We start from the raw sequence: 18,257 nt of genomic DNA on the forward strand, positions 1-18,257 counted from the left end.
GTGGGGTGCCCCAGGGGCGGCTTCCGGATCCTCTATGAACCCGCCCTCTCTGCCCCCGTTTCAAAGTATCCTTGGCTGCCCGCTCGGCACAGCCCAGGTCACAAGCGCACAGGGAAGGCCCGAGTGTCTCTGCAGCCATGTCTCAGCAGAGGTGCCCTGTGGACGGGCGGGCAGGAGCCCCCACGCCGCATGTCCTGGGAGTTCAAGGCCACACACACACACAGTGCGGACTGCCTAGGGCCCCTGGCCCCTCCAACCGCCCTCACGTCTGGGGACAGTGTCGGCTGTCACAACTCAGAGCCTCATCCAGCCCACGTGCCTGCAGGGCCACGGCTCAGAAGCCCCCACGCAGCCCTGCCCTGGGCCTCTGCAGGCCAGCGCATTGCCCCGGGCACACACTGCCCAGGCACCACTCATGCCACTAACCAGAGCCACCCGGTTAATGACAGAGCCCTGGCGCCCAGAGCCCGGGCCTCCCCACGCCCATCATGGCCCCGCTCTGCAGAGCTGCCGAAGGGTCAGCGGCCAGCGACGCGCTCCCGGGCCCTGGGGACCCTGCCAGGTGCACAGCCCTGGCCCCTGTGCGCGGTCTGCCGGCCCGGGCACCCACTTGGTGAGGCCGGGGCTTGCTCCGCTGGCCGCGCGGGCGTCTCCTCTCATCTTCCCCAGGTGGAGATCGAGGTCCAGTGAGGTGTCCCTGCTGCCGGCGCGTAGGGCAGGGACCTCGAGGGCCGCCCCCAGCTCGGGCCCTTGGGAGCCGCCCCCGGGGCGTCTTCCCGGCCACTTCCTGCCCAGCTCCTTGGCTGCCAGAGCGGCTGGGGCACGAGGTGGGGAGAGGCAGCTACCTGCCCCCAGGGGAGGCTCCCGGAGAGGGACGGCTGGGGGCTGGACCAGGCACCACCGCCCGGCTGCCCCCCTGCCTGCTCATGTCCAGTCAAGCAGGAAGGAGGCCCGGCCTGGCACAGGGACAGCGCCTCCAAGCACAACAGGACGCTGGGGTAAGGGCTCAGAGCCAGGAGCAGGCGCTGCTGTCACCAGTGCACATCTGGGACGACGGGCCACAGCACGCCTGCAGGGCGGGAGGGAGAACTCAGGGCCCATCAGTGAATACAGAGCCCCCCCAGGCGCCTGGCTCCTGTCCCGCAGCCTCACAGCCACAGGCTGTCATCAGCACTGCTACACACCCCACTTGACAGATGAGGAAACTGAGGCTCACAGGGGTACACAGGCGGGTGGCCTCGGACCCACAAGTCAGCACATCTCATTGGAACTCTGCTTCTGCAGAGCTGTGTGACCCTGAGCAAGCTGCTTCACCTCTCTGAGCCTCAGCTTCCTCAGCGTGAAATAGGGACACAGAAACTAGAGAGGGGAAGTCCCCACACACAGAAAGTAGCACATGCACCTTCTGCTCCATCAGCCTCCCCTGAAACCAAACCAGCCGGGAACACCTGTTACCTGTGGACCCTTCCAAGCACTAGGAGCAACATGCAGGAGGCCCTGAAAAGCCCCCAGAGAGGGAAAGACACCTGTTCAAAGTCACACAGCTGGTAAGTAACTGAGAGCAGGGCTGGACAGGAAGAGGCGACACTGACCCTGAGTAGGGAGCAGTGGCAGCCCGGACGGGGTGAGGGCCACACTCAAGCTGGACAGAGTTTAAAAGAGCAACCACCAGGAGCTGAACCCAGGGGCCCTCACCCACCGAACCACACCCCCAGCCCTATGTTGCATTTTATTTAGAGACAGGGTCTGAGCTGCTTAGGGCCTCGCTGTCGCTGAGGCTGGCTTTGAACTCACAATCCTCCTGCCTCAGCCTCCCGAGCCACTGGGATGACAGGTGTGCACCACCGCACCCGGTTTATTCTTAGATTTCTTAAGACTTAGTTGAAAAAGTGACTCAGACTCAAATAGTTCCATGCTTGCTTAAAAGGAACCCAGGAATGGCGCTCAGTGTCTGTTTCAAACTTTAAAGCTCAGATCTTCAGCCACGCTCCCCACACTGCCAGGCCCCACCATGGCCAACTCCCCAGGAGCCTCCCACGATGCCCCAGACTGGTCAGAGCTTCCCCTGGGCTCCCAGGGCACCAGCTCCCGTCCTGCTTCAGCTCTCTTCAAGGTAGGAACTACTGTATGCCAATGCCCAGCCTGATTGGTATACAGCAGGTACTTAATAGATCTTTGCAGAATCGACCTGAAATACAGGAACGGCAGACTGAAAAGCTGCCTGGTCAGTTTTTACCATCTTTAGTTCAAGGCTTTCTCATGTCAGCAAAGGTGCTGATGAAGGTCACCGTTCTGTCTGCACACTAGGCAATAAGCTAGCACCCTACAGGGTTTTAAAAGAGAAGCTGAGGCCCACACAGGTGAAGGGCTCGCCTTGTGTACCAATCAATCATTATGTGGCTCAAAATTCCCAGTTCCTTCTCTCAATGATTATAGTAAAATCCCACATGAAAGAGAATATTCACAATACATGTCTAACAAGATATTTGTGTCCACAATATATAAAGAGTTCTGTGGAATCAATAAAAAGGGCAGGCAGAGCAATAGAGAAGTGGGCTATTCTGAAGAAATACGTCCTAAAGGAGGTTATCCAGGTGGTCAATAAGCACAAGAAAGGGTGTCCGATCTCCTTGTTCATCAAGGAAATAAATCAGAAGTACCTGGTGGGATCTATACATCTGAATAACTAAAGCAAAACAAAATAAAACACAATAGCAATCACTGGCAAAGGTGGGATAGAAAACTTTCAAGCTCTGCTGGTGGGAGGGTAAAACCTGGCTCCATCCCTTTGGAAAATTTTTTTTTGGGGGGAAGGGGTAACCGGGATTGTGTTTTATTTAGAGACAGGGTCTCGCTGAGTGGCTGAGGGCCTCGCTGTTGCTGAGGCTGGCTTTGAACTGCAATCCTCCTGCCTCAGCCTCCTGATGGGCTGGGATGACAGGCGCGCACCACTGTGCCGGGCCCTTGGGATAACTCCTTGGCAAACTCTCATGGAATCCAGTGAGTCCCCCCAAAGGGGACCTGTCAAAATTCCTCAGCAGCACTGCTGACAACAGTCCTCCACTGGGGACCACCCAGACCCCCACCACCACAGACTGGGTGTCAGTCAGTAAGAGCAGATGGCTGTCTGCCCCTCGAGGTCAGCCAGGGCAGAGGACGGCCGCGCCTCACAGGCAGGCACCAGGAGCAGCAGGAAAAGTCGACACAAGACCCGAGCGCGGGCTCCCGTATGAGGACGCGCAGGCAGAAATGGCCCGGCAGGGAGGTCAGGGTGGCAGTCACCCGGGGTGTGGCAGGAGGGGGGCCAGGGTCTCTGCTCAGGTCTGAGCGCTGTCACCTGCACTTTTCTGCATGTGCTTGACTTCAGTCGGCCCAAGAGAGTCACTGTGTCAGCCACCACCAGGACAGGCCCCTGAGGCGCAGGGCCACCCGCATGCCACCGCTGCAGTGGGAACACACGGCCCATTCATCCCCTCCGCCCCCACAGCTCGGGGGGCACAGGCCCTAAAGGTGCGCGGAGACCGGTTCCCGTGGAGCCACCCCCGCCCTGCTCCTGGCACCGACTCACACTCCATAAACCAGCGGCCACGGGCGGGGCTGGCTGCTGTCCCCTGCCACCCCTCAGGAACCCTGACGGGCTTTTCCCTGGCGTGGGCCCGCCGGCCTCTCCGCTCGGGGGTGGCCCTGCAGCTCCGGCCTCTGCTCCTGGCCCGGCTGCCCCTGCCCACCAGCCCCGGGGTCCACGGAGGCTCCCTGCAGGTGACCACCGGGGCCAACTCCAGCCTCAGGGGTGGACCGCCGCTCTTGGCGCCCCCTTGGGTCCCTGCAGCTGCAGCCTCCTCCACCGTCCTGCTCAGGCCACCTCCCCAAGGCAGCTCGGTCCCTCTTCCTCCCCTTCCCAGTCGAGCAGCGGCGCCCGGGGGACCTCCCCTCCAGCCTCACTGCGGGGTGTCCGGTGCCCACCGACTCCCCGCTGGCCTCCCTGATTCTCCCCGTCGCCTCAGTCCATGTCCCGGGCGCAGCCAGAGTGACCTTATGAACATGAGAACCGCGCCCTCCTCCCAGGACTGTCCCTTGGCCCCCGCCTCTCTCCGGAGCGGTCAGCCCTCCCGGCCCGGCTCAGCTCTGAGCTGCTCCCTCTCCAGGACCCAGCTCCTCAGGCCGCGGGTTAGGGCCCCACGGCCTCTGACCCCGCCTGAAGGACCTTCTACCGCAGCCCAGGGTTTCCTACCCTGGTTTCAGTCCACTTTGGACTCCAGGTGTGGACTCGTGACCCGGGCCTGGCCAAGCACACTCCCAGGAATGGATAAGTATGGCCCCAGTGAAGTCCATGAAAGCAGCCTGAAGACTGTCCCAGGACCTCGTCGGGTGGCTGAGCAAGGTGACAGAACTGAAGACCTGGGGCCAGCTCTAATCCATTCCTGCCTGAGAACAGAGCCAAGCCAGAAAGCAGACAGAGACAGAAATCCCTGACGCTGGGTGGGCCCCTGGATCCAGCCATACCTGACACCATCCCTGGATGTTTTATTATAGGAAGCAAATAGATTTACTTTTTGCACTGATTCCACAGAAGCTGGGATTCTATCTCTGCTAATCAGAAGTCCCAGTCTACTGTATACAACCTCCCCCCAGCCTTATCTTGGGGTGCTTGCCATCTCCTCAAGCCTCCTCTTCTCCAGGAAGCCTCCCTCGACCCCAGCTAGATTAAGCAACCCTTGCCGGTGTCCCCTTGCCTACCCTTTGCCATCCTCCATGGTGACTGCAGTCTGCCCTTGGCTTCCCTGGACTGTGGTTCTCATTGGCCGGGGGCTGCATGGTCCTTTTTCCAGGTTTCTTTCCTTGGACTCCCACATTCCCCAGCCCAGCACACCCATAAGCATTCATTTTATCTGGGGGGCTGCCTCACTGATCCCCAAGCTTCTGCAGATATCAGGGAGTGGTGGAAAGAGAGTGGATCTTATGGGAAAACAGACCCGAGACTGGATTCCCCACCTAATAGCTCTGTGATCTTAGTCAGGCCACTTAACCTCTCTGGTCCTCATTTTCCTCATCTGTGACACGGAGAGCAGCGAACCATACCTAGGACCTTGACAGCACATCCGAGCAGGACAGTGCCTCAAGGACGCCAGCTCCTGCCTGGGCTCTCCTTTCTACTGCACCTCTGCTGCGGGCCTGTCACCTGCCTGGGCAGGACACACTCTCCAGTCTTCTTGGGTCAGTTTCTGTGAGCCGTGCTGAGGCCTGGCTGGTTAGAGGCTCGGACACACAGATGAGCACAAGTGGGCAATCATGATTATCGGAACTTTCAAGAAAGACTGAGAGAACGGCTTTCCTCGAGTAGAGCCGGCTAAACTGTGCGCCTGCAGCGGTTTACACTGACTCCTCGCTGGCCTCCTGATTCTCCCTGTCTCCTCAATGCGCAGCCAGAGTGACCTTATGAACACAAAAGTCACATCCTCCTCATCCTCCTCTGCGGATCCTCCCACTGCAGAGCATTCCTGAGAATAAAACTACCATGGAAAAACGCCCATCAGAGACAGTATACACAGGAGCACCTTGATACAGCTATCCCTGAAGGTGAAATGCCTTTGGACTTTCCATTTATTAGAACCAATGAATTGTTTTCTTTTCTATCTTAAGTTGTCTTGAACTAGGCTACCTCTCCTCACAGCCTGACTAATCCAGGCACATAGTAGGTTCTTACTGATTTGAGCATGTTTACCACTTAAAAGGTCTTCTCCCAGGCCCCAGCATGATTTTCACAAAAACCAGCCCTGACAAAGCTCAGTCTTCTTGGAAGAATCGGGGCAATGGCTGGGGTCAGCTAGCACTGTCAGTCCTGCCCTAAGGAAGTGAATTTGAGTTTCAAAACTGACTCCAGAATCTTTTTACAAAAAGGTCAGAAGGTTACTGGATATTTTTTGGCTTAGAAAATCTTTGGCTAACTTCCTCCTCCCCCTCCCCCAATGGCAGTTTATGGATTTTTTTTTATTACATGCGCACCCACTTCTCTGCTGTGGCTGGTTTTCAAGGGCTCAGGACCAGAAGGTGAAAAGCTTGGCCAAGAAAGTGAGCAAGTAATAGATACTTGCTGGATACAGCACTCCCAAAGGGGCCACCTTTTCTGTGGTCTGTGCCAGGGGCATTAGACTATCCTCCAGTGGTGTCTGGGGTTTCCTATCGAGGGGGACAGGACTCAGGTGTGATTTGTCGGTCCCACTCCTGGGGTAGCACCCCTGGGGCCCCAGGATCCTGCCGCAGGCGTCTTCCCCTCCACCCCCGCCCCCACAAACCAGGGGCCCTCTTCCTCCTCATTTGCTCCTGGAAACAGGAAAAGCAAGATTCTCAAAGATTTCAAGAGCTGCTCGGAATAAGAACAAACCACAGAGGCGCCCCGGGGAGCGGGAGGCAGGGACAGATGGACGGCTCGGCTCGGGGCCTTCAGCGCCTGGCCTCCCGCGGGGAAGCCGAGTCCACAGTTGCCTGGTCTCTGCCCAGAGGCAGCTGCTACGAGGAAGGTCCCTGCGCTTGTCTGCACCTCGGTTTCCTCATCTGTGGAACGAGAAAGAACGACAGAAGCCGCTCTGCTGGGGAGGACTGAGCGTCCACAGGAGTCAGGGGCCACACGGTGGTGGCATCTGTGACGTTCACCACGTCCACGAGAAGGTGGCCAAGATGGTCCCTGCTTTGTGGGCAGGAAGCTGAGGAGAGAGGAAGCCTCCCCCGCCCCCCGGGGTCCCCGCGTGTCTGACCCAGAGGCCACTTTCTTCCCACCCCCTCAAGCCTCCTGTCCCTGTCCCTGTCCCGGGTGGGTCCCGAGAGCATCAAGAAGACAGACAGACTCCTGAAGGCGCCGTCTGCTCAGGAGTGGCCAGAGGCACGCGAGAGGCTGCGGGGCAGGCACGGCCCCACTCCCCTGGAGTCCTCACTGCCTCTCTCCTGGGCTCTCCGTGTGCCCAGTCCGACGTGAAGGGGGTCCCAGGGAGCAGAACCCGAGGGAGGACAGAGACCTCTGCTCCTGCAGGGAGGGCCACACGGGGACGTCCCACCAGGACCTGGGCTGCCACCCTCTGGTGTGGGAGCAGCCAGCGGGCGCCGTCCTTTCCCACCCACCTGGGGAGGGCTTCCAGCCACGGGCTTCTGGGTGGTCAGTGTCATGGTTTAGGTATGAAGTGGCCCCAGAGGCTCCTGTTGACAGGAAGTGACTTGATTGGTGCAGCTGTCACCCCATCAGCGCATCCCAGGTTGACGGGGTGGGGCCTGCAGCAGCGGGCGCCCCCGGAAGAGCCCCCATTCCCACCCTCCGCTTCCTGACCCCCTGAGCACAGAGGGCAGCGGCTCTCCCCTCGGGGACCCTCCCCGCGATGCACCGCGCGCCCGGGGCCCAGGGCATGGGATCAGCCGTCTATGGACTGGGACTCGGGAAGGTGGACCCCACATGAGCCTTCCCTCCTCGGATTGTTCCTGCCCAGGGGAGGGAGGGCCTCCCTAGGGAGACAGGAAGCTGCACCCAGGAAGCCCTGCAGGGTGTGGGCGTCAGCTGCGGTGACCTTGACCTGACACCAAGGTCTGCTGGTCCCTGGGCGATTGCTGACACCACTGCTCCACCCCAGGCCCCCTCCTGTCGCCCACCCTGATGGTTAGGTCACTGAACAGCAAGGGCTCCGACTTGCAAGACCATGACCAGCGCCCCCCACGGCCACCTCCTTTCCCTCCCCATTGTCCCTCCACCAGGGACAATGACACTACCTATCGCACACTTCCTCTTCACACCCATCTGTGTCCCTCACGGTCAGCTCCCTAAGGTAGGGACAGGGTCCATCTTGCTCACTGCTATATTCTAGTGCCCTGCAAACACAGGGCGCTCCCTAGGTGCAGCATGAGACCCGGATGGGTCCTCACAAGACCCCACAGATGGTCCCTGTTTTCCAGGCGAGGAAACTGAGGACCAGAGATGAAGTCATGGAGCAACGGTGACGTCCATTTAAAACAAAGACGCAGGGCTGGGCGGGGGCTAGCGGGAGAGCAACGCTGGGCACTGCGAGGCCCTGGGCTCCATCCTCAGCACCATGTGAAATAAATGAATTAAATAAAGGTATTGTGTCCCACTACAGCTAAAAATAGAATATTAAAAAAAAAAAGATGCAAAGAAATCAAAATGGCCAAAGGCCAGGCCCCGCTTAATGGCAAGACCCAGACTCGAACCCAGGGGCAGGACGTAGGTGCCCAGCTGGCACCAGTGAGGGAAACCCCACGTCCCAGCGGGCTCTGGGCGCGGGGCTCGGGCAGGGCCGGCATCTCGGGGCCTTAGCTTTCCACCTGCAAAAGGAAGGAGCTGGGCCCCCTTTCCACCCTGTTCCCCCAAAATATCTTAGCCAATAAAAAGGCACGCAATCCAGGGGCCCTGGGGACTCCCTGGCCACACAGGGCCACCCTGCAAGTGTGGCTGGGCCAGAGCCTCAGACCAAACCTGGCAGCCGTCCTCTACTGCCCCCTGGGCTTCCTCTTCCTCCCCAGAGCCCGGGGGCAGGAGGGGGGAGGGAGGCCGGGGCAGGGGAGGCAGAACCAGGGCCTCCTCCGCCCCAGCCTTCACCTGGGCCTCGCCTCGCTGCCTCCTCCCGCACCCCCAGGGCACCTGACCATCCTGGACACGTGAGGGCCTGCATGGGGCTGTGACCGGATGTCACTCAGGAGCTAACGGAAGTGGGAAGGGTGGGTGTCTAACGGGCTGGGGTGGGAGGAAGGGGAAGTGGCGGGTGGGGAGGAAGGAGAGGAGGGACAGGGAGGGACAGAGATGGGGACAGATGTGGGAGGGGAGCCGCGAGACAGATGAGAGGGACAGGCCAGGAAGACAGACGGGTGACAGCACCAGGGCATGACAGGGATGAAGGCCAACAGAGACAAACGGGGGACAGAGGTGGAGAGGAGAGGGTGACAGATGGACAGAAGAAACAGGACCCCTGTCCCCACTCCAGGCTCCTGGGCTCAGGGGGCGGGACATCCAGAGCCAGGTCCCGCTGGCCCCACCCCTGCCTCAGGCTCCCCAGGACCACCCTGAGAGCCAGCTGCCTCCAGACCCTGGGGCTCCTATTTGCTTTGTTAAGTGGACCCCTATTTCTAAAACAGATTTCCAAAGGACACCCTAAACCACTGGCTTCAAAGAAAACAAAGGGCCCTAATTAAAAAGTCACCACAAATGATCCCCAAGGAAGGGGGGGGGACGGGGGGGGGGACTCTTCCTGGGATCTCACACTTCACAGGGCAAGAGGCGCCGCCAAGGCAAACCCCAGGCCTGGCCTGGCCTGGCACTGGCAGCTCTGCGGTGGCTTGGGCTCCCTGGCCTCTAGTTCTGATGCCCGCCACCAGAACTCTGCGAGACCCACCAGGCCCCGCTGCCCCACATCCCCCAACGCCCGGGCCTGTGTCCCCTCCCTCTGAAGAGCCCTGCCTGCCCTCCTCTCCCCCACCAAGCCCTCCCCGCACGCTCGGCAGCCACCTCCAGGAAGCCCTCTGTGACAGCTCCCATCCACACGGCAGGGCGGGACCGGCTACAAGCCCCACATCTTCTCAGGACACAGCTCGGTCCCCAGGCTCCCAGGGCGGTCTGTGAGGAGCCCTGTGGCCTAACTGAGCCAATGGGTGAGTGCAGAGGCTCAGGGCACCTGCTCTCAAACAGGAAACCAAACCCCCTCTGGGTTCTGAAAATATTCCTGGTGGAAGCTCCTGCCCAACGCAAATCAGAGGCCTGGCCCAGGGCAGCCTCAGCCACTCCATGGTCCCTGGGCTCTGAGCCAGTGACCACTCCTGGCGCTCCCACCTGGCAGCGGACAGAGAGCCACCGCGAGCTCAGGAAGACCCCTGAGGACCTGAGCACCCAGGAGACACTCACACACTGACGCCACCACTGAAGATCCACCCAGCCACAGCATTCCACAGCCTGAAGAAACTTAGAGATGGTCAGAACAAGGGCTGGCAGACCTTTTCTGCATAAGGCCAGGCAGTAAATATTTTCAGTTTATGCATTTGATGGTCTCTATTATAACTCGGGTAGCTCCCCGCCTTATTTGTAAGGGAATATGTTCCAAGACTCTCAGTGGATGCCAGCTGTGGCTAGTACCAAATCCTATACACAGTGTGTTTTTTCCTATATATATACATGTACGTGGGATAAAGTTCAGCTTATGAATTAGGCCCAGTAGATTGATAATGACTGATAATCAAATAGAACAACCTGCTGTAATGAAAGTCTGTGCTGAGGGGCTATCACCACGTAAAACAAGGGTTGCGTGAACAGAAACACTGTGATACCTGGACAGTGCACTGAATAGCTGAGATGCCTACCAAGTAGCTAATGGGCAGGCAGCATATACAGCGTGGATACACTGCACAAAGGGATGATTCATGTCCTGAGGGCACATGTTTTCATCATACTACTCAGGAGGTGCATGATTTAAACTTACAGTGTTTATTTCTGGAATTTTCCATTTGGTATTTTCAGACCATGGTTGACACAGGGTAACAGAAACCACAGAAAATGAAACCACCACAGATGGGAGGACTGGTGTATTCAATTGTGCTGTCGTAGCACAAAAGCAGCCAAAGGGAAAATGTCACAAACAAGCATGGCTGGGTTCCAATAAAACTTTATTTATAAAAACAGAAGGGGGAAACCCATCGATTTCTAACCTAGGTCCTGTTTCAAATGTGGACTTCAGACAAACAGGAACAGGGGCTCCTGGAAACTTGAGCTTCAGCCTGGCTCCAAACCTACTATTCAGAACCGGCACCATAAAAGATCACCCAAAAAAGGAGTTTTGTGCGCACATGAAGATTTGAGAGGCTGTAGACCCAGCTTCCTGGATCAACAGGAGTGTGGTCCCCGTTCTCCTCGCCACTCAGCCTCTTCTGGACACTACTCCAGAAGACCGCGACCCCACGGCCGCCTCAGTCGCACACCCCAGCCTGTGGCTGGAACCCCACCCACGGCCTGACCCACAAGCCCTGCCGAATGCCTGGTGTCCAAGCCTAGTGCCAGGTGCACGGGGCACGGCAGGGAGCGCTCACACTACAGAGGGTGTCACTGCTGCGGAGCTACAGGACGGACGTGTGCAGGTGCCCACAGGCGGGCAGCCGCTGGAGCCGGTGCTGGGGTCAGAACCCGGTGCTGCTGTTCACAGCAGCCAAAGTGCGGAAGCAGCTGGTGGCCATCCGTGGACGACGGATAAAGAAAACGTGGTCTACGTCACTCTGGAGTGTGGTCCAGCCACAGAGGAAAACGGATGGCACTGGATGGCACTGGAGAACACCCGCGTGAACCGAGCCCAGCTCGGAAGGCCAAGGGTCACGTGTTTTCTCTCACAGGCGGGAGCTTGAGAGGAAGGAGGAAAAGTGGGGATCTCACGGAAATCCAGGGGAGGTCAGCAGAACGAGGAAAGGGACCAGGGCGCAGGAGGCCAGGAGGGAAGGGCAGCGCAGGGAGTGACAGTGGCCAATCACATTGTGACCCTGCGTGCATGTAGGTGTCGGAGTGTGTGACACGGTCCTACCTAACGGCCTTATGATGGTGTGCACACAAATGTGGGGAGGGGGAGCATCCAGGTGCTGTCCCAACGGGCCTGGGTGACCCCAGGAAAGTGACCTGACTGCTCACCCCCAGCCTCGGCTTCTGGGAAATGGGCAGGTGGGTGACAAACGCCTCCCACGGCTGGCTTGTGAGGACAGAGCAGGGGAGGGGACAGTGTCCTGGTGGCTGTGCGGGTGGGACAGATGGGATCGCACACGCCGGCTGCTGAGACCGCGAGGAGCTTCAGCAGGCCCCAAATATCTCCCTGTGAGTGAGGCGGGGACCTGGACCAGGGAAGGTGGGACCCTGGGACCCAGAGAGCCTGGGAAGGGGACAGGCTGCCACCTGAGGGGCTCACAGTGGCAGATGGAGCATCGGCAGGCCTGACAACCTCGGGGCCCAGGAAGGGCTGAGGAAAGGCGCTCTGGGAAAAAATCAAAATTGGTGATTAAAAAAAAAAAAAAAAAAAGTTGTTTTGAAAGCACTGGAGCCTGTGGCAGTGACCTCAGGCGGGCCCCAGGCCATCTCAGAGCCCTGAAGATCCCTATCAGGCCAGAGGGCCCTGGGGCCACCGCCATGCATGTGACAATAAGGAAGGACAGGGACTGTGGAGGGGGGCGGACATACAGCTGGACAAGAGCCACGCTGCAGGCCAAAGCAACCAATTCGCAGGTAGGGAAACTGAGGTTCAGAGGAGGAAGCACCTTGCTCAGGTCCCACGGTGGGGGGGGGGGTTGGAAGGAAGAGTGAGGCCTTGATTGATTCCAGCAGTGTGGGGAGGGGGAGCATGGGGGGGTGAAGACAGACAGACGGACAGGGAGCAGAAGAACATCAATAAATAATATAACAACCACTGACGTTTACGGATGGTTTCTACATACTGGGCCTTATGATGGGTCAACCCGACAGACTTTGCTTCCAAATCCTCTCTCACTCCCAGCTGGGTGACCTGGTGCCAATCACTTAACCTCTCTGTGCCTCAGTCTGTTCGTCTCAGAGGACTGCTGGGAGAACTAAACAAAATACCCCAGTGCCTAGGCCAGCGCCTGGCACCCAGCGAGCCCTGTGATAGAAGCTGCCTTTTGACAGGCGGGAAGCTGAGGCTCAAAAAGGACAGGCTCAAGATTCCAAAGAGCCTGCCCGACCCCAGGGCCTTAGCTTCCTCCTGGCATCAGAGTAAGCGCTTTGCCACAGTCTGCTCCCATCCCACATCCCCAGGAGGTACTGGTACCTCTATTTTGCAGAGAACAATGGGGTCCCCAGCGGGACGCGGGCTCCTGAGCGGAGCAGCAGGTTCTAACACAGGCCTGCATCCCCTTGAATACCACCCACCCTGCTCGCTCTCTGGCCACAGCAGCAGCCTGGGTCAAAAGTCTGGTCGATGCAAGAATTCACTTGGCAGACGGGCTGGCCGCCTGCCACTAGAGCAGGCAGGATCGGATGAGGCGTCCCCTGAGGCCAGCAGCCCAGACGCTCCCGGGCGCAGGGGCACAGCCCTCCCAGCCCTCCCCTGCAGTTGCTGGGGCCTGGTCCAGCTCTCGGGCTGCTCGGGATGAATCACCCCCATGATCCTCCCCAGGTTGCAGCCCGGGGTGCGGGAGACCTAGGAGGGGACGAGCAGGGGGGCCCCTGGGACCTCTGGAACCGCCCAGGAGGGAGGATGTGTCTGCACACAGCAAGGGACCTGCGGGCAGCAGGAACAGGCAGCAAGAGGGCCAGCCAGGGGCTACTGCCTCCCAGGGAGCCTCCGCAATGCCACATGGCCAGCGAAAGCCACCAAGCCACACCGGAAACCCAGAAAGGCACATTCTGATCACTAAACCTGGCTGAGCCGTACTGGACCTAGTGCATTTACTCCAAATTCGTGTGCAGAGCCACACAGACAGTGCACTTGGCCGGCCTTCCTAGTCCTCAGGCACCTCACATCTGAGCGCTAATAGGCCCGTGCCCAGTGGGCACACTGAGGCCCAGAGAGAGGCAGTCCCTTGCCCAGGGCGTCCTCACTGTCATCTCCCTAGATTCTACATGGCTCTCTTTCTTTCGGTACTGAAGATTTAACCCAAGGGCATTTTATCACTGAGCTACATTCCCTAACCCTTTTTATTTTTTGAGACAGGGTCTCACAAAGTTTCTGCAGCTGGCCTTGAACTTGGGAGCCTCCTGCCTCAGCCTCCATAGCTGCTGGGATTACAGGTGTGCACCACCACAACTGGCTTGATTATTATTATTATTATTATTATTTTGGTACCCGGGATTGAACTCGGGGGCCTCAACCACTGAGCCCCATCCCCAGCCCTATTCTGTATTTTATTTAGAGACAGGGTCTCACTGAGTTGCTTAGTGCTTCGCGTTTGCTGAGGCTGGCTTTGAACTCGTGATCCTCCTGCCTCAGCCTCCTGAGCTGCTGGGATGACAGGCCTGTGCCATCGCGCCCAGCAATCGTTTTCTTAATAATGTTCAGGAATTGAGGATTCCAAAAGGGCAAGACTGCAGAGCTGAATACAAGCAGGCAGTGTGGACACGGTGTCCCTCCCCAATACCCGGCTGGCTGCTGGGAACCTGGATGGTGAACAGGGGTGTTGGCTTAAGCGACTGACTCGGCTGACAGCAGGGTGACCCTCAGGAGAACTGACCACCTTCAGAAACTTAGTTCCTCCATGAAAACGCAGAGTCTGACCTGAACCCTTCCTCGCCTCCCGTGACGGGAAGAGCACAGGGACTGGTGGGGAACAGATGCCCTGAGAGCGGAGGAGGGGGGTCTGTGGGGCCGGCACCCACACACGTGTCTGGAACTGCTCATCTCCAGCCTGAGGTGGCACCTCTAGAAACAAGACGTGGGCCCCTCATGGGGGCCACCTCCTGTGGCCAACGGGGGAGTCACGTTCAGAGTGAGCACGGGGGTCCACCTATGATACAGGCAGGACCAGGCTTGACTTCAGGGCCGAGAGACAGGACTTAGATGACAGGCTAGGAAACCCACCAAGGGTCTCCCGGTCTCCATAAGCCTCAGCTGTTGGGGGACCCCGGGATGCCGGGATGACCGGGAGAGAAGAGATCTGAGCGGTTCCCATGTTCCCTCACCCCCCTCCCACGGTGTACCCCAGGCCCTCGCTCCCTCCCCGAGAATGAGCAACACTGGCTCTAACTGGGAGGAATGGGAGCCCACACTTATCTCACTTAATCTCTCTGCACAGGCTTCAGCCACACATCAGGCCCACATTCTGGGTGACAGGCAGGACATCCCTCATCCTGCTAATGAGGCACTTAATGGAATGTGAATTAGAAAATAATTTATAACTAACACATCAAAGTCAGTAATGTCAAGGATTCTGACTGCTTAAGAGACTAAATTTATTTAAGATTCTCAGAAACTTCGTGTGCTGCTGGAAAGAATGTAAAATGGTACAGTCATTTTGGAAAAAGTGTGGCTGCCCCTCAAAAGGTCAGTCACCCTATGACCTAGCAATTCCACTCTGAGGTATAGATACCCAAGAGGATTAAAAACATGTACACACCATGACTTGTCCATGAATGTTCACAGCAGCTTTGAACAACCCAACTGTCTATTAACCGATAAAGGGACAAATAAAAGGTGGTAATAGCAACATGATGAAATATCATACAGCCATGAAAAGCAACAAAGTACTAAAACAAGAAAAGCAATGAAGTACTGCTAAGTGCCACAATGGGATAAGCCTTGGAAACATTATCCCAAGTGGAAAGCACCCATCCCAAAAGGCCACACAGTGTTCACTCCATCTATAGGGAATGTCCAGCACAGGCAAATTCAGACAGAGAATGATGGTGCTGCCAGAGATAAGGACAGATGAGCAGAGCATTTCTTTTGGGGATGATGAGACTGTAGTTAAATAACATGGTGGTGATGGTTGCACAACTCCGTGAATATCCTAAAACCTGCCAAGTACATAACTGAAAAGCGTGGACTGTATGGTATGTATTATATATATCAAGCAAATAAAAGCACAATTGGGGTTTGATGGGGGGAATGATGCACAAACGAGGGGACAATTCCTTTAGAAGAGGCAACAAACCCAATTTTGCACTCATGGAAACCGAGGCTGGGGACGGGGATGACTCACCCAGGCCACATCACTACCAGACCAGGTTTTCACACCTGGATCTGTCCAAACTCAGAGGTCTGGCCTAACCATCAGGCCACCCTGCTGAAATGAAAGGCATGTGGGACAGGAGACAGGAAGGGGGTTTGCAGCCCAGTCCAGAAGAGACTCACAAAGGAGCTGATAAGGAGGGAAGGGATGTGCTGCCTCTATGCAGATGGGGTTCAAAGCGGGAAGCACATGTCAGGGCACAGCCAGAGGAGACTTCCAGGAGGCGGTGCTGTCCAAGGGGGCTTCTGAAGGATGAGGAGGAGTTCGCCAGCCCCTTCCCAACATCCCTACAGCACAGGAAGTCAGGAGGCGGCAGGTGACCCTCACCTCTCTCTATCCTACCTCTGAGTCCTAGGGCTACAATCATGTGACCTTCCCAAGCCTTGGTTTCCCCATCTGTAAAACGGGATGGGGCACAGTGATAGGTATAGTGCCATTTAAGGATTCCATCCTCCCTCGAGGGGATGGGCCTCTGAGTGGGAAAGTCAGACTTGATCTCTGCTCACATAATAAATGACTTTGCCAGGTCAGGCATGCCAGCCTTGGTGACCGTGTCCCCCTTGCTCTGCCGCCAATCCCGCCTTCAGGAAGCACCTCAGTCCGGCTCACAACAAGAGGGAGAGGCTTCCCGGGAGTGGGATGGGGTGGGATCCTCCGGCCAAGTTCGGCGCCCCCTCCGCGCGAGTGACCTCCGAGTCCACCAGGGCTCCCCGTCCCGAGCTCGGCGCTCCGCTCCCAGCCAGCAATTTCCGCCCCCGCGCGCCTCCACTTCTGCCCCGCCGCGCTACTCGGCGGCCGCAAGTTAACTTCCACGCGCCCCGGCGGCCGCCTGGGGGTCCCCGCGCGCCGGGGCGGGGCTGGGGACTCCGAAGGCGGTGACACGCCACTGTCGCGCCCGCCCTCCGGCGCACACACGGAGCTGAGCGTCTCCCGGTCTCTCCGGGGCGGGGGCGCGGTCGCCTGGGCCCGCGTGTGCCGCGCCCCGCGGGAGGCGCTCGGGGAGCCGGGCGGGTGCGGAGCCTCGGACGCCCGCGCGCCCGCGCTGCCGCCTCCCGGCTCGCAGCCCCGAGCCCCGCAGCGAGCGGGGCCCCGAGGAAGCCGCGGGGACGGGGCTCCCGAGCCCAAGGCCGACCCGCCCGCGCCCCGCTGCAGCCCAGGCCCCCGGAGCCGCCCCGGACCACCTACCGTGCCAAACGCCGCGCCGCGGCCGCGCTCTCCCGCTCGCCAGCCGCCCCGCCGGGGAGGGGCTGGCGCCCGCGCGGGGCGGGGCCGCGGCGCCGTGACGCCACGAGGGGCGGTCCCATCGCGGCCCCGCCTACGTCCAAGCCACGCCCCAACCCCGCCTCCCGAGCGCGCGTAGAGCAGAGGCGGGTCAGGGGCGGGCCTCTGGCCTCTCGGTCCGGGAGCCGGTCTGCAAGCTGTTGCGTCTGCAGCCATCTCAGCGCCTCCACCTCGCAGCGACGGGGAAGGATCACCAAAAAGTGATGTCGAGGAAAACACTAGAGCCAGACAGGGTGCGTTTGTGCCGCTGTTTGTGTAAAACAGAAATAAAAGAGGTCGGGTTCAGAGGAGTAGTCATAGCATCAGTGGTTACCCAAACATCCTCCCGCCCCACCCTCGCCCCAAGAGTTGGCAAATTTGGGGTGTTGCAAGTGGAGATGTGGCAAGGGGGACTACTGACTTGGAGAGGAAAGAAAGCCTGGGTTTCTACAGTGCATAAGACAGCCCCCCACCACACACACACACACACACACACATAGAACTATCCAGCCTAAAACATAAATAGTGCAAGAGTTCAAGAAACTCTGACAGCAAGAATGAAATAAAACTCGTGGCTTGCCAGGCGAGGTGGGGCACGCCTGTAATCCCAGCGGCTGGGCAGAGGGAGGAAGACTACAAGTTCAAAACTGGCCTCAGCAACTTAGCTAGGCCCTAAGCAACTTAGAGAAAACCTGTCTCAAAATAAAAAATAACAATGAAAGGGCTAGAATGAGGCTCAGTGGTTAAGTCCCCTGGGTTTAATCCCTGGTTTAAAAAAAAAAAAATCCATCGGGCTGGGGATGTGGCTCAAGCGGTAGCGCGCTTTCCTGGCATGCGTGCGGCCCGGGTTCGATCCTCAGCACCACATACAAACAAAGAAAATAAATGTTAAAAATTCAAAATAAAAAATAAAATAAAATAAAATAAAAAATAAATCCAGGCTAGTAAATCACAATTGAGCCTAAGATCTATAACTCCTGTGTCTGTTTCCATCTGCAAAATGGAGAAAACAATAGACTTGTCTATGCATTATATGTATATCCACTGAATGCCTGATGAAAGGAGAGAAAGGGATACATACTAATTTGTCACCGTAGACCTTTCTTCTCTTTTAACTTTTTTTTTTTTACCATAAGCATATATGTGTATATTACCTAAAGTGAATTTCTGTGATAATTACAACAGCAAACATGTACACACATGCATACACAAAATCAAGGCACACAGATAGTAATTTGACCATGTGTCCAAAGTCATTCCTGTCTCCCATAAACAGCGCGCCTGCCGTGTAGGAGTTGCTCAGG

At 57.8% G+C, this 18,257-nt stretch overlaps 1 protein-coding gene across 1 annotated transcript in view; it reads right to left on the minus strand.

Annotated features, from left to right (window-relative positions):
• Tpst2 (tyrosylprotein sulfotransferase 2) overlaps positions 1 to 16,960 on the minus strand; it is a 41,507-nt gene extending 24,547 nt beyond the window's left edge. The window contains exon 1 of the mRNA XM_076865020.2: positions 16,879 to 16,960. The gene's annotated coding sequence lies outside the window, so the exon portion shown is untranslated. The remainder of the gene's footprint in view (positions 1 to 16,878) is intronic.
• Positions 16,961 to 18,257: the final 1,297 nt, after the last annotated feature.

This window comes from Callospermophilus lateralis, chromosome 1 (assembly GCF_048772815.1).
Source record: "Callospermophilus lateralis isolate mCalLat2 chromosome 1, mCalLat2.hap1, whole genome shotgun sequence".
Lineage (NCBI taxonomy): Eukaryota > Metazoa > Chordata > Mammalia > Rodentia > Sciuridae > Callospermophilus > Callospermophilus lateralis.